This window comes from Archocentrus centrarchus, chromosome 24 (assembly GCF_007364275.1).
Source record: "Archocentrus centrarchus isolate MPI-CPG fArcCen1 chromosome 24, fArcCen1, whole genome shotgun sequence".
In the NCBI taxonomy this organism is placed as follows: domain Eukaryota; kingdom Metazoa; phylum Chordata; class Actinopteri; order Cichliformes; family Cichlidae; genus Archocentrus; species Archocentrus centrarchus.
Window position 1 is genome coordinate 30,431,837 of NC_044369.1, and position 11,059 is coordinate 30,442,895.

Genomic DNA, 11,059 nt, shown 5'->3' on the forward strand with positions numbered 1-11,059 from the left:
CCCTTTCCCTTTATAAATTTAATCATCATTTAAAAACTGCATTTGGATTTAATTGGGTTATCTTTGTCTAAAAAAAAAAAAAAATATATATATATATATATATATATATATATATATATTTTTTTTTTTTTTTTTTTTTTTTTTTGATCTGAAACAAATTGCCCATATGAGTGTTAATGGTTGCCTGTCTCTCTGTGTTAGCTCTGTCCAAGGTGTACACTGCCCCTCAGCAGCTGGAATAGCCCCCCCCCCCCCCCCCCCAACCCTGTTATTGGATAAGCAGAAGATGGATGGATGGATGGATGGATGGATGGATGGATGAATGATGATGGATGGATGAAACATGCAAGTGTGACAAATACACAAATACAAAAGAATTAGAAATCAGGAAGGGAGCAATAATTTTTTCACAGCACTATAGAAAGATATGAAGCTCAGTTTATTTTATTTTTATTTTTTTTAGATCTTTTGATTTGGCATTGTCTTCTGCCTTTGTTTGCAATAAAACAAAGATATGCAACCTTGATCTCAGTCACACAGACACGACTTATTCATGTAAGCAAACTCTGACCTACTGTGTACACTACAGTCTTTCAGAAAGCTTTGTTTAGAGATCTAACGTTGTATAAGCTGTATTTAAGTTGTTGGAAACAATAAAGCCAGTACATAAAAAGGTGAGTTTCCAGTTTTGTTCATAGAAGTGTGGAAATAGTCGACAAGTCTATGGCCATTAAAATTTACTACACTACTACTAGATGAGAATAAAATGAGAATGAATGAGAATACAATATTATGTTCAGTTTATGGGCTCATTCTCCAAACCATTTGATTGCATCTGTCACAGTTCTGCTGTTTGCTGGACAGGTTTATTTATACATAAGGTGTTTTTTTTCTGTCTCCACCATGAGTAGATAGGGTTACAGGGGACTCAACATTTAAATGAAATTGTCACATTTCCACAGTGGATCAAACAAAATGCTACAATGTTCAAAAAAATTAATTTAGTATTTTAGATTCACAGTCTTGTTCACTGGGTGTCTGACTGAGTCTTCCTCCTCAACATCCCATAACAGCCTTCAATAAACCCATTACTGATTCCTCATGAAATGCTTATTGGGATAGTGGAGGGATTTATGCATGTAACATGGAAGGTTATGGAGTTCACACTATTTCACACTGGATATGTTTGGTGACAGCGAGCTGTAATGGACTGAAAGGTGCAAATCCATAAGGATTTACTATAGGAAGCAATAAAACTTGTTGGCCTCTTCTTTCTGGGGAAGTGTGTGTGACCCAGCTCCAGACCCTGGAAGATGAAGAGACATTTCTTTCTAAGACAGATTTCACATAATCACAAATGTGTGATTTTGTCACCTTCTACCAAACACATTAAAATGTGGCTGCAGGTTTTACGGTTATATTTTAATATTTATCAGAAAGTTTGTCATTTTTTTTCTTTGATGTAGCTCGTTTTAGACTTAAAAATTCAAATTTACTTAATGTTTGTGTTAGTTTATTCATCTTTTGATCAATATTGTTTTATTGACTGCAAAAAAATCCATTCACACCTCTTTATTCATGAACTGCTTTCTCTGTTGCCTGTATCTCTTTTCAGTCTCTCTTTAATCTATGATTATACACGTTATTATTTTTAATCTTTTTAATATACCTCTAGTCTTTTTCTTGCTTCTAGCTCAAATGTTTCTCAAAAAGGCCATTTGGGTTTCTGTCTGTCACCCACACAGTGCTCATTTCTTTGCTCCACTGCAAATGAAATAAACAAGCAAAGTGCTAATTCCTGTGACCCTTCAGCATTACAATATGTGACTAGAAGCTTCTAGCTTCAGTATAAAAGCCATTTACCAATACAAAATCACTTCTGAAACAGTGTCATGACCTCCAGCACTGAAGTCTGAATCTGCAGCCTCTTAAGCTTTTATTGTGTCAGCGAAGGACATGAGTTGTGCCCTGTTTCATTACCTTTATTCTTTTACCATTTTCTTCTTTACAGATCAGCTTAAACCCACTCTTTATTGTGCTTTGGGACTGTGTGAATAGCGCTGCCCCTCCTTTCTCAACACTACAGAACAACAAACAAATCTTCCTTCTGCGGTTCTGACAACTATGCAGAAACCACAGTCACACAAGTTAACAAGTAACATATTTCCACATGCTAATTCTCTACAAATGGGAAGTGGGCATTCAACAGTGACCTCTCTCAGACTGAAAGTACACCAACTGTATATTAATACCAACATGAACATACCCAGCGGCTAAATAACAGCACTGTAACTCTATCCTCTACAATTTAATCAAAATTATGCACTGATCATACTTTATCTGTTTTCAGTGGTGAGCTTTCTAAAGGTTCACTGTGGTCAGTACAAGTTATAATTGTGTAATAAACTCAAGGGCACGTTTTCCACATTTGTCAGGCTATCTGAAAATAAAGTCCCCTGACTCATACAACCAATTTTAAAATTGTAGGCTTGGTAGGCTAATTGAAGGCTAACTGCTTTACTGAAACAACATGTAGGAGGCAATTCTCACAGGACTCTCAGGAGACTAGAGTTTGTATCTTGAGTGGAACTTGCTTTTTTTTTTTTTTTTTTTAAGCACTAAAACTATTTGATTTGGTTTAGGAAAGGGTTTCAATTGTCAAAAAAAGCACTTTGTCATAATCCTAAAATGTGACACTTGCGTGATATCTTGTAGATGTCCAGTGAGCGGAGGCTGTCTGACTCCCAACTCGACACATACTGATTTGTTCAGAAGCCTTGTAAAACCCCAGTCTTGTTGAAAAATGCATGGGCATCCTGTCAAGGTTGGCAGGCAGAGTGTGGACCCAAATGCAGGACTCGAAAGGCAAACATAAACTTAAAGCAGCTTTAATGCTGAGTTCGTTCACAAAACACAGAAAACTCCAGGAAGCAGAACAGGAGCTAAATATCCAAAAGCAAAGATTCTCCAGGAAAACAGGGAACAGAGGCTCACACAACCATGAGGGAGAACACAGCAAGCACAAGGGACGACTGAGACAATATGGACAAATGGGATGGCGAACCCTCATGACCCTCAGGCTCAGGTTCAGACTTTGGCTCAGGTGACGCAGGACCCACCGGCTCTGGCTCAGGTGGCTAGAGTAGCGCTTGAGGCTCTGGGCACAAAGTAAGCTCAGTCTCCGGTTCAGTCTCCGGTTCAGTCTATGGAATGGAGCTACATAACAAAGCATCTTTGGAGAGGTAGAACCAGCTATACGAAACACAATTTTAAAATAAGCTGGTCAGGAAGCATTAACAGTCTCAGAAGGGAGCAGCTCAAGCAGAGAATCTGTCTTTAAATAAGCTGGCTAAGGAACAAATAGTCTTTGGGGTGGCTGGTGCGTGAACAGAAAAACACCTTTATAATTTCTGCTGGCACTGGACCCTAAACACAGTTTGATTTGGTGGTTCAGAAAGACAGCATGAAGTCTTTTTATTAGCCGACTTAGAAACAAAATTCTCAGTCTCTGAAGTGACTGGTTTAAGTAGAGGAAGAGCGTAAAATGAATAATCAGATTTCTCATATATTACCTTGGTAGCTTTTGAAACTGTGAAAATCTGAAAATTATCCTAAAGTAGGAGTAGTTAGTAAAATCCTGATGCTAAAAATCAAGGTCTAAATTTCACGTTTCAACAGAAGACATTTTCCATCCAGCTAAAACACAAACTCATGTCTTCATCTGCAAAGCAAAAGAACAACACAAAAATGAATAAGTGGACACTAAAGTCGTTATGAGGTGTGTTTTAATTTTGCCAAGTTGTTTGCATCTGCTTTATGCTAAGCTAGGCTAACCACAGCCAGACACCAATTTTACACGTAACACATCGACGTATGGAACTCAGATTGATCACTTTTTTCATCCTGCTCTCAAAAAGATAGCAGATAAGAAGCTCTCCCAACATTTGTTCCCTAAATTTTTGTAAGTGCTAAACATAGGCTAAAGAAAGTCAAATAACAATCAAGAATCAAGAAGACTTTATTGTCATATATACGTAAACATATAATGAAAACATATAATGAAATTTGCGTTCTAGAACACCCATCCAAGAGAAATACAAAAAACAGAAGCAAACAGGTGTCTGAGGTCGTGCAGCCGTTAAAACACTGTATGACAAAAATACATTACCAGGTGGAAAAGGTGTAGATATAAAGTCTAAAAATTATGAGATACTCTTCTCAACCATGTATGGGAGCTGTCATGCTTTAAAGCCATGATCCTAATCCTCCCTCCTCTGGCCAATAATTACCCAATCAGATGATGAGAAGAAGTGGAAGGTCCAGGCCTAGATGAGGGTTGATCCCTATAAAATTTACATAATCCCTTTTGTTTCCCTAAAAGGCAAAAAGAACTGCATGTGGAGTCAAAAGTGCACATTGGGTGTTTTAATGACAGAGAGGAGCTGAAAACTTTAGAGCTAGCCAGTGGCATCTCATTAATATATACACACAGGCTGGAGTCAGTGTTAAAGGATGACTACCTGCTCCCATATTCCACCTCAGTCAGTGCTGATGTACTGCAGCTGAAATGAGTGGTGATGAGGAAGGAGTAGATAGAGGCAAGCAGCGATTGATGTTATAATGATAGTGGGTTTCCTCCCATGGCTGCTGCCTCGCTGCAGCAGAGCTGTAGGTCTGGCAGAAACCTGCTGAGTACTGGGCACATTTTCTTCGAAGATGAAGAAGGCTAAAATTCTCACATAGCAGTAAGAGGCATGTAAACTAAAGCAGAGTTTTAGTGCTTATACTAACATCAAGGTAATAACTCTTCACCGATGAGCTTCAGTGAGTTTATTCTTTTATGATGTCCATGCGCCATGTTTGACTAGCTATTCATATCTAGCTTAGATTTTAAAGTGCCTTGAGGCAACTATGATGGGTATACAATTTAGCCTCTTAATATACCAGCTATCCAGTGACCTCTTTACAGTTAGGGTCACATGTAAGAACATACATACAGCTCTTACAGTGACCATTAGCTACCCTTTGCACCATATAGCTAGCAAATTATTTAAACTCTTAATATTTGCCAGGCCCGCAGTGACCTGTTTGTGGTTAGGGTCAGGATTAGGTTTACATTTACCTACTTAAATGGAATTTTTACCTATTCCCAAATGAAGATCTTATAATCGTGGGCCAATCTCATGTAAGAGACATGAGACATGATCTGAAAGGAAACATCTTCTGGTTTCTAAACTTGGTTTGTTGCTAAACTGCAACCCAACTGTTAAGTAGGTTTCAGGTGATGCTAAGAGGTCAGTGAGGTCAGTGGACTCAACTTATTGCTTAAATGAGATTTTGAGGGCTCTAAAATTCTTGTAAGATTGTCTGACATCCATAAACAAACATTACTATTATTTAAGGTTGATAATCAATACTCGTTTCTCCACACATTTCAATATTGTGGAACAACAGGGTTATTATCATGAACAGAAAAAAAAAAAATTTTTGATGCTGACTTATATGCAACAATTGTAATGTCAGCCCACGATTTACAGTACACTGATGGGCAGCTGCTACCTTTCATTATCTTGTGAAGATTTTTCCAGGAATTTTTTTGAATCCTTTCATTCAAAAGGTTTGACACAGTCTGTAAAGCAATCCCCATTGCTTCTTTGTCCTCTCTAAAAATTGATCATGGTGTTAGATTAAAAAAAGATCCAAACAGAGTTGTGAGTGTGATGTTGAAACAAAAACATCTTGTGGACTTGTGTATAGAACAATACTGAATATTCATTTTCTTTTTAGCTACCATACCCTGATGCTCTTAAACAGAAAGACATTTAAGACATTTAATAATACCTTTGTGATTTTCTACACAAAAGATTTAAATGTGAAATATTTGCATCCTTTATTCTTCAGAGACTGAAACCATTAACCATCTACTTTTTGAATGTTCCTATACTAAAGTTTTTGGCCTGATATTAATGATTTTTTTAATTATTAGGATATACAGTAAAAGTCATCTAAGTTGAAGTCGCACAAATCGGATTTTCGCTCTAGTCGGATGGTTTCTGCAGGTCCTGAATTCCAATAAAATCATCACCTAAACTGGATCATACAAGTCAGATTTTCGCCTACCTCAGATGAAAACTCTGGTCCCATTGAAATACATTTCCAATTAAATGTGATCGCATAAGTTGGATAGTTTCCTCAGCTCCCGCCACGCAAACTCCACGCATCAGCTCATTCATGCACAGCTACAAACATGAACAACACCCGGAGATTGCTTGAGTGTCCATACAGTCATGTGATGTCTGGATTGGCTGCACTGGGCGAATCAGTTCATTTCACTGGAGACAATCATGGCAAAAAATCAAAAAATCAAAAAATGTCAAAAAATGCTTCAAACTCGCACTTACAAGCAAAAATACAAGATTATAAAATTTGCGGACGCAAATCCAGGGATGAAGCAGAAAGCCATTACCACAAAATTCGACATTAGACCCCAAGCTGTCTGATAGTTTGAAGATTTTTGAAGTATCAGATTTTAGCCGATTAACACATAAGATGAGTTTGTTACAAGTTGGATGAAATTCCACGGGCCATTTCAATCTGACTTAGGTGATTTCTACTGTAATTCATTTTATGGGCAACCTGGCTCCAAGAAACTGAGACACTGTTAAACTTGAACTTGTTTTGGGTAAATATCACAGACATACTTCTAAGTTCCCTCTTTCAGCGTGTTAATACAAAATGTTACCTGTTATTATATAAGACACTGGATTTTATAGAAACAACAGAAAAGCTAAAGTATCAAATCCTCACATCCTTATATTGATCCAAGCCTTTATTAATGTGTTTACTCTTCTGTTTTGTATAAGTTCCCCACCTTTGAAATATTTTTTTATGCTTAAAATCTAGCAGCACACATTTTCTCTTTACTATGCTTTCCTCTTGGTAATATTTGTAAATGTTTCTTGAGTCAAATGAACACAGGGCATGAACTTTAGGTGTTTTTGATATTTGCAGGGACATTAATAAAGTTGAATGCCATTAGCTATGGTAATTTTGTCTGCTTCACTGCAATGAAGTAATTTCAAAATGGCCTTTGCCTGCTAGATGTTGTTTCAAAGGAGAGACTAAAATTAACTTTTCATCCAGAGGAGAAATGCAGCAAAATAAATAAATTAAAAAAAAAATCAATTGGATGTTAGACAACAGAACTGGACACAGAATTTAATTTTCCCATACCAACAACAGCTTCAGCTGCATGTTAAACCGGTCAGCCTATTGTGCAGTCAGCTGATTAAAGAGCAATTGTAGGGGGGGAGAAAAAAAAGAGGATGTCTATTTCTCAGGGGTGGTGAGTGCCAGACAGGCAGCATGGCTAAAGGCTGTGTCTGGGTGGAGGACAGCCGCTGGACAGACTGCCCTAGGGAAACACGGGCCAAACTGGATGCTGTCAGCATTGCAGCACAGGCAGCTGGAGAAAAAGTGAAATAAAACACTTTTATGCTGCCCATCCTTCAGATTCATGGGGGCCACCTTGTTCTCTCTCATTCCATAGGAAACCCTAACTGGCTCCAGCACCCTGCACCCTGACGCTGAACTTTATTTACTGGAGGCACTTTGGTAACTTGACACTGCTGCTACATTTGGACGTTGGTGATATAGAGTATTCCTAACTGTCTAATGTGTTCAGTACCTGAGCAGGGTGATAGGAGCCCCATGGGGCCCTGTTGATCCTATTTCACATCATAAAACGAGATTTCGGCTGAATAGAGCAGCTGAAAAATTCTTTGGCTAAACTGTGTTGCCAGTTGTGCTTTGACGTATCCACTATTATGAAAAGGCCAAAATGTTAATACTGAATTTAAAAAAAAGACACGAAGAGTCATCACTGAAGAAACAACAGCTTGACTTGAGGCTTGTTTTCTTCCTACAATCTGAAACAACAAATGTGTCAACGGCCAATAAAGCTGATATGAAACGGAGGACTCAAGTGCAGACACGACAAAGATTCAGAGTTTCAGCAGATTAATGGAGAGATTGGCAGAGGGAATACATAGATGACTATGATGGGAGGTTTTCTATGGCAGAAGGGAGATACACTATATTGCCAAAAGTATTTGCTTGTCTTCCTTCTCACATATGAAGTTCATAACATCCCATCCTTAATCCTTAGGTTTAATATGATGTCGGCCCACTCTTTGCAGCTATAACAGCTTCAACTCTTCTGGGAAAGCTTTCCACAAGGTTAGGAGTGTTTATGGGAATTTTTGACCATTCTTCCAGAAGTGCACTTGTGAGGTCAGACACTGATGTCGGCGAGAAGGTCTGGTTTGCAGTCTCCACTCTAATTCATCCCAAAGGTGTTCTGTCAGGTTGGAGTCAGGACTCTGTGCGGCCAGTCAAGTTCTTCCACACTAAACTGGCTCATCCATGTCTTTATGGACCTGCGTTGTGCACTGGTGCACAGTCATGTTCGAACAGGAAGAGGACATCCTCAAACTGTTCCCACAAAGTTGGGTGCATGAATTGTCCAAAATGTCTCGGTATGCTGAAGCATTAAGAGTTCCTTTCACTGGAACTAAGGGGCCGAGCACGACTCACGGGGTGGTGTCCTATCACGGTACCACGGCTGGAATTCACTGAGCTCCTGAGAGCAGTCCAGTCTACATGCCTAGGTGCTTGGCTTTATACACCTGGAAAGTGACTGAAAAACACCCAAAATTCAGTTATTTGGATGGGTGAGTGAATATTTTTTGGCAATATAGTGGATGTTAGCCCAGCAAGTCCGAGGAAAAAGAATCCACAGAAGAGAAGTCAGAAGGTTTGAATTATGAATTAAGCTTGCTTTCTTGGCTGAGAGGGCGATGCTGTCCTTGGGAGGGGGCTGCTGGTTTGTTAGTCCATGAAGCGAGTTCTCCCAGGAGGTGCAGGCAGGATAGCTGGGCATAGAAATTTGACTGCAGAGGAAGGAGTGAAGAGGCAGAGAACCAGACTACAGTCGTATGTAAGTTGTGCAGGTGAGTGATAATCCTCTGAGCCAGGCGGATGGAGACTGCAAACAGTGAAAACACACAGGTTAATGTAAAGGAGATCAAAATACATATGAACATAATTGGTGAGCCAATTACCACAAGGAGTAGCAGACTGTCTGATGAAGACTGGCAGCTTGAGCTGGTCCTTAAATATTGGAGGTAATTGCAGCGTGATGAATCACAGGTGTGTCTGGCTACAGTGGGAATCCAGACTCCTCCCTAAAGTGAGGAGACGGTCTTGCCTGGCCCATCGCCTGGATCTGGAAGAAGGGCAACTCTAAAACAACAACAAACTCAGCGAAGACCATGACAATATGTAAGAATTCCTGAAGCAGATGGTGCCTTAAAAACCTTATACCACTTAAGAGTGGACAAAATCTGCCTTAGGAATTGGCCCTTTTTACAGGTTTCCAGAATGCCCAAAGACATTAGTTCTGAATAGAACCCAAGTCGTGCCTAGATATCATTAAGTAAATTAGCCAGTTGGTAGCTGGTGAAGTGTTGTTGAGGGGCCATGGTCTAGAACAAAAAGCTGACAGATTTCCATCTGTTCAACTCCAACAGTTTCCTCAACATCATAATACAACATGGATTAAAGACACTATATAATTTATATTTTTGAAATGTGGGCTAACAGTTCATGCCAACCATATGTGTTAAATATTTACGCTCTGTGTTGTGTGATTGCACACAAACATATTTTCCTTCACACAGATTAAGTATTGTCACTGATACATTTGCATTAAAAAAAGGAGTTGCTGTCTGCTGCCAAAGTTCAGGTTTCTTTGGGATTTCTGTTTGTTTTCAGATGTCTCAACTGCAGGACTGTGAGGAAGCTAAAGGGAAGCCATTTTAATTACTCCTAAATAAACAAACGACACAGCGACAGTGGAAGAAACAGTCCCACCGCCGCCCACACATGAATGATGTGGAGTGAAAGTGTCCACATGTTTCTCATGAATGCAGACATCTGGATATCTTCATTTGTCAAAACCAATTTCAGTAAGCTCACAGTCATAATGAAAAGAGCAGTGACATAGGAAGTGAAGCAGTGCTCAGAGCAGCACACTGTGCTGTTTAGTAGTCGCTGAAAGTAATTTTTGTGTAGAGCCACTGTATTTAAAGTGAATGAAGCGCTGTGATCTTGGGATAATTGAAATTGGACTATAGAAGAGCTTCTTATGTCAGCATGCTGTTAATTAGTGCTTTAATTAATTTCAGTTTCAATGAAAATATCAAACTGGATTTAAAAGGATTGTCTTTACATGTGGCTCTCTTTAATGTGGATACTTCAATTGCTACAGTTGTGTTTTATGAATAGTGAGAACGTTGAGTCATTTGAGGCTCCATTAGTTCTGTTTGTGTTTCATATTGCACTCTGGCTCTTGTTCTTCCTGTAATTATTGAAAAAAGTAATTTATCTGTACTGTGGCAAAAAATTAGTTAGTTATAATATTTTGTTCATTCTGAAGCGCGAATATCACACACACTGTGATTCATTAACTAAGATGCAACACCTCAAACTTCTGCTGTGCCTACAGAACTAAAAAAGTAGAGCAAGACAAAAATGTGCCCAACAATAACAGTCCAAACTTCTCTCTTGAATCTCCTAATTGAATCACAAAGAAATGTGGATTTCTATTGTACTTTCTTGTTTCCTGGTGAACCAGTTTTCATAATTGTGACCCAAGGCACATCTGGGGGCAAGGATGGGGTGGGGGTGGGGGGGGGTGGGGGGGTCATAGGGTTGTGTGTAATGACTTGCTTTTGATGATACATTTTCTCTGGTGCTTTGCATTTTAAAAACTTCACTACAATCACAAACAGACTCCAGCAAGAATGTGACTATATCAACAAAAAGGTGTCAGGTGCAAATGGCTGTGAGCTGCCCCACAATAATACCAGCTGAATTTTCAACACTTGAGATTTCCTCTGAGAGAACCATTCCATATTACCGATCTATAAAAAGAAGCAAATTGCCTGCTTGCACAACCAAACCGCCATTTGACAGGGCCTCTGGGCAGCTTCTCATG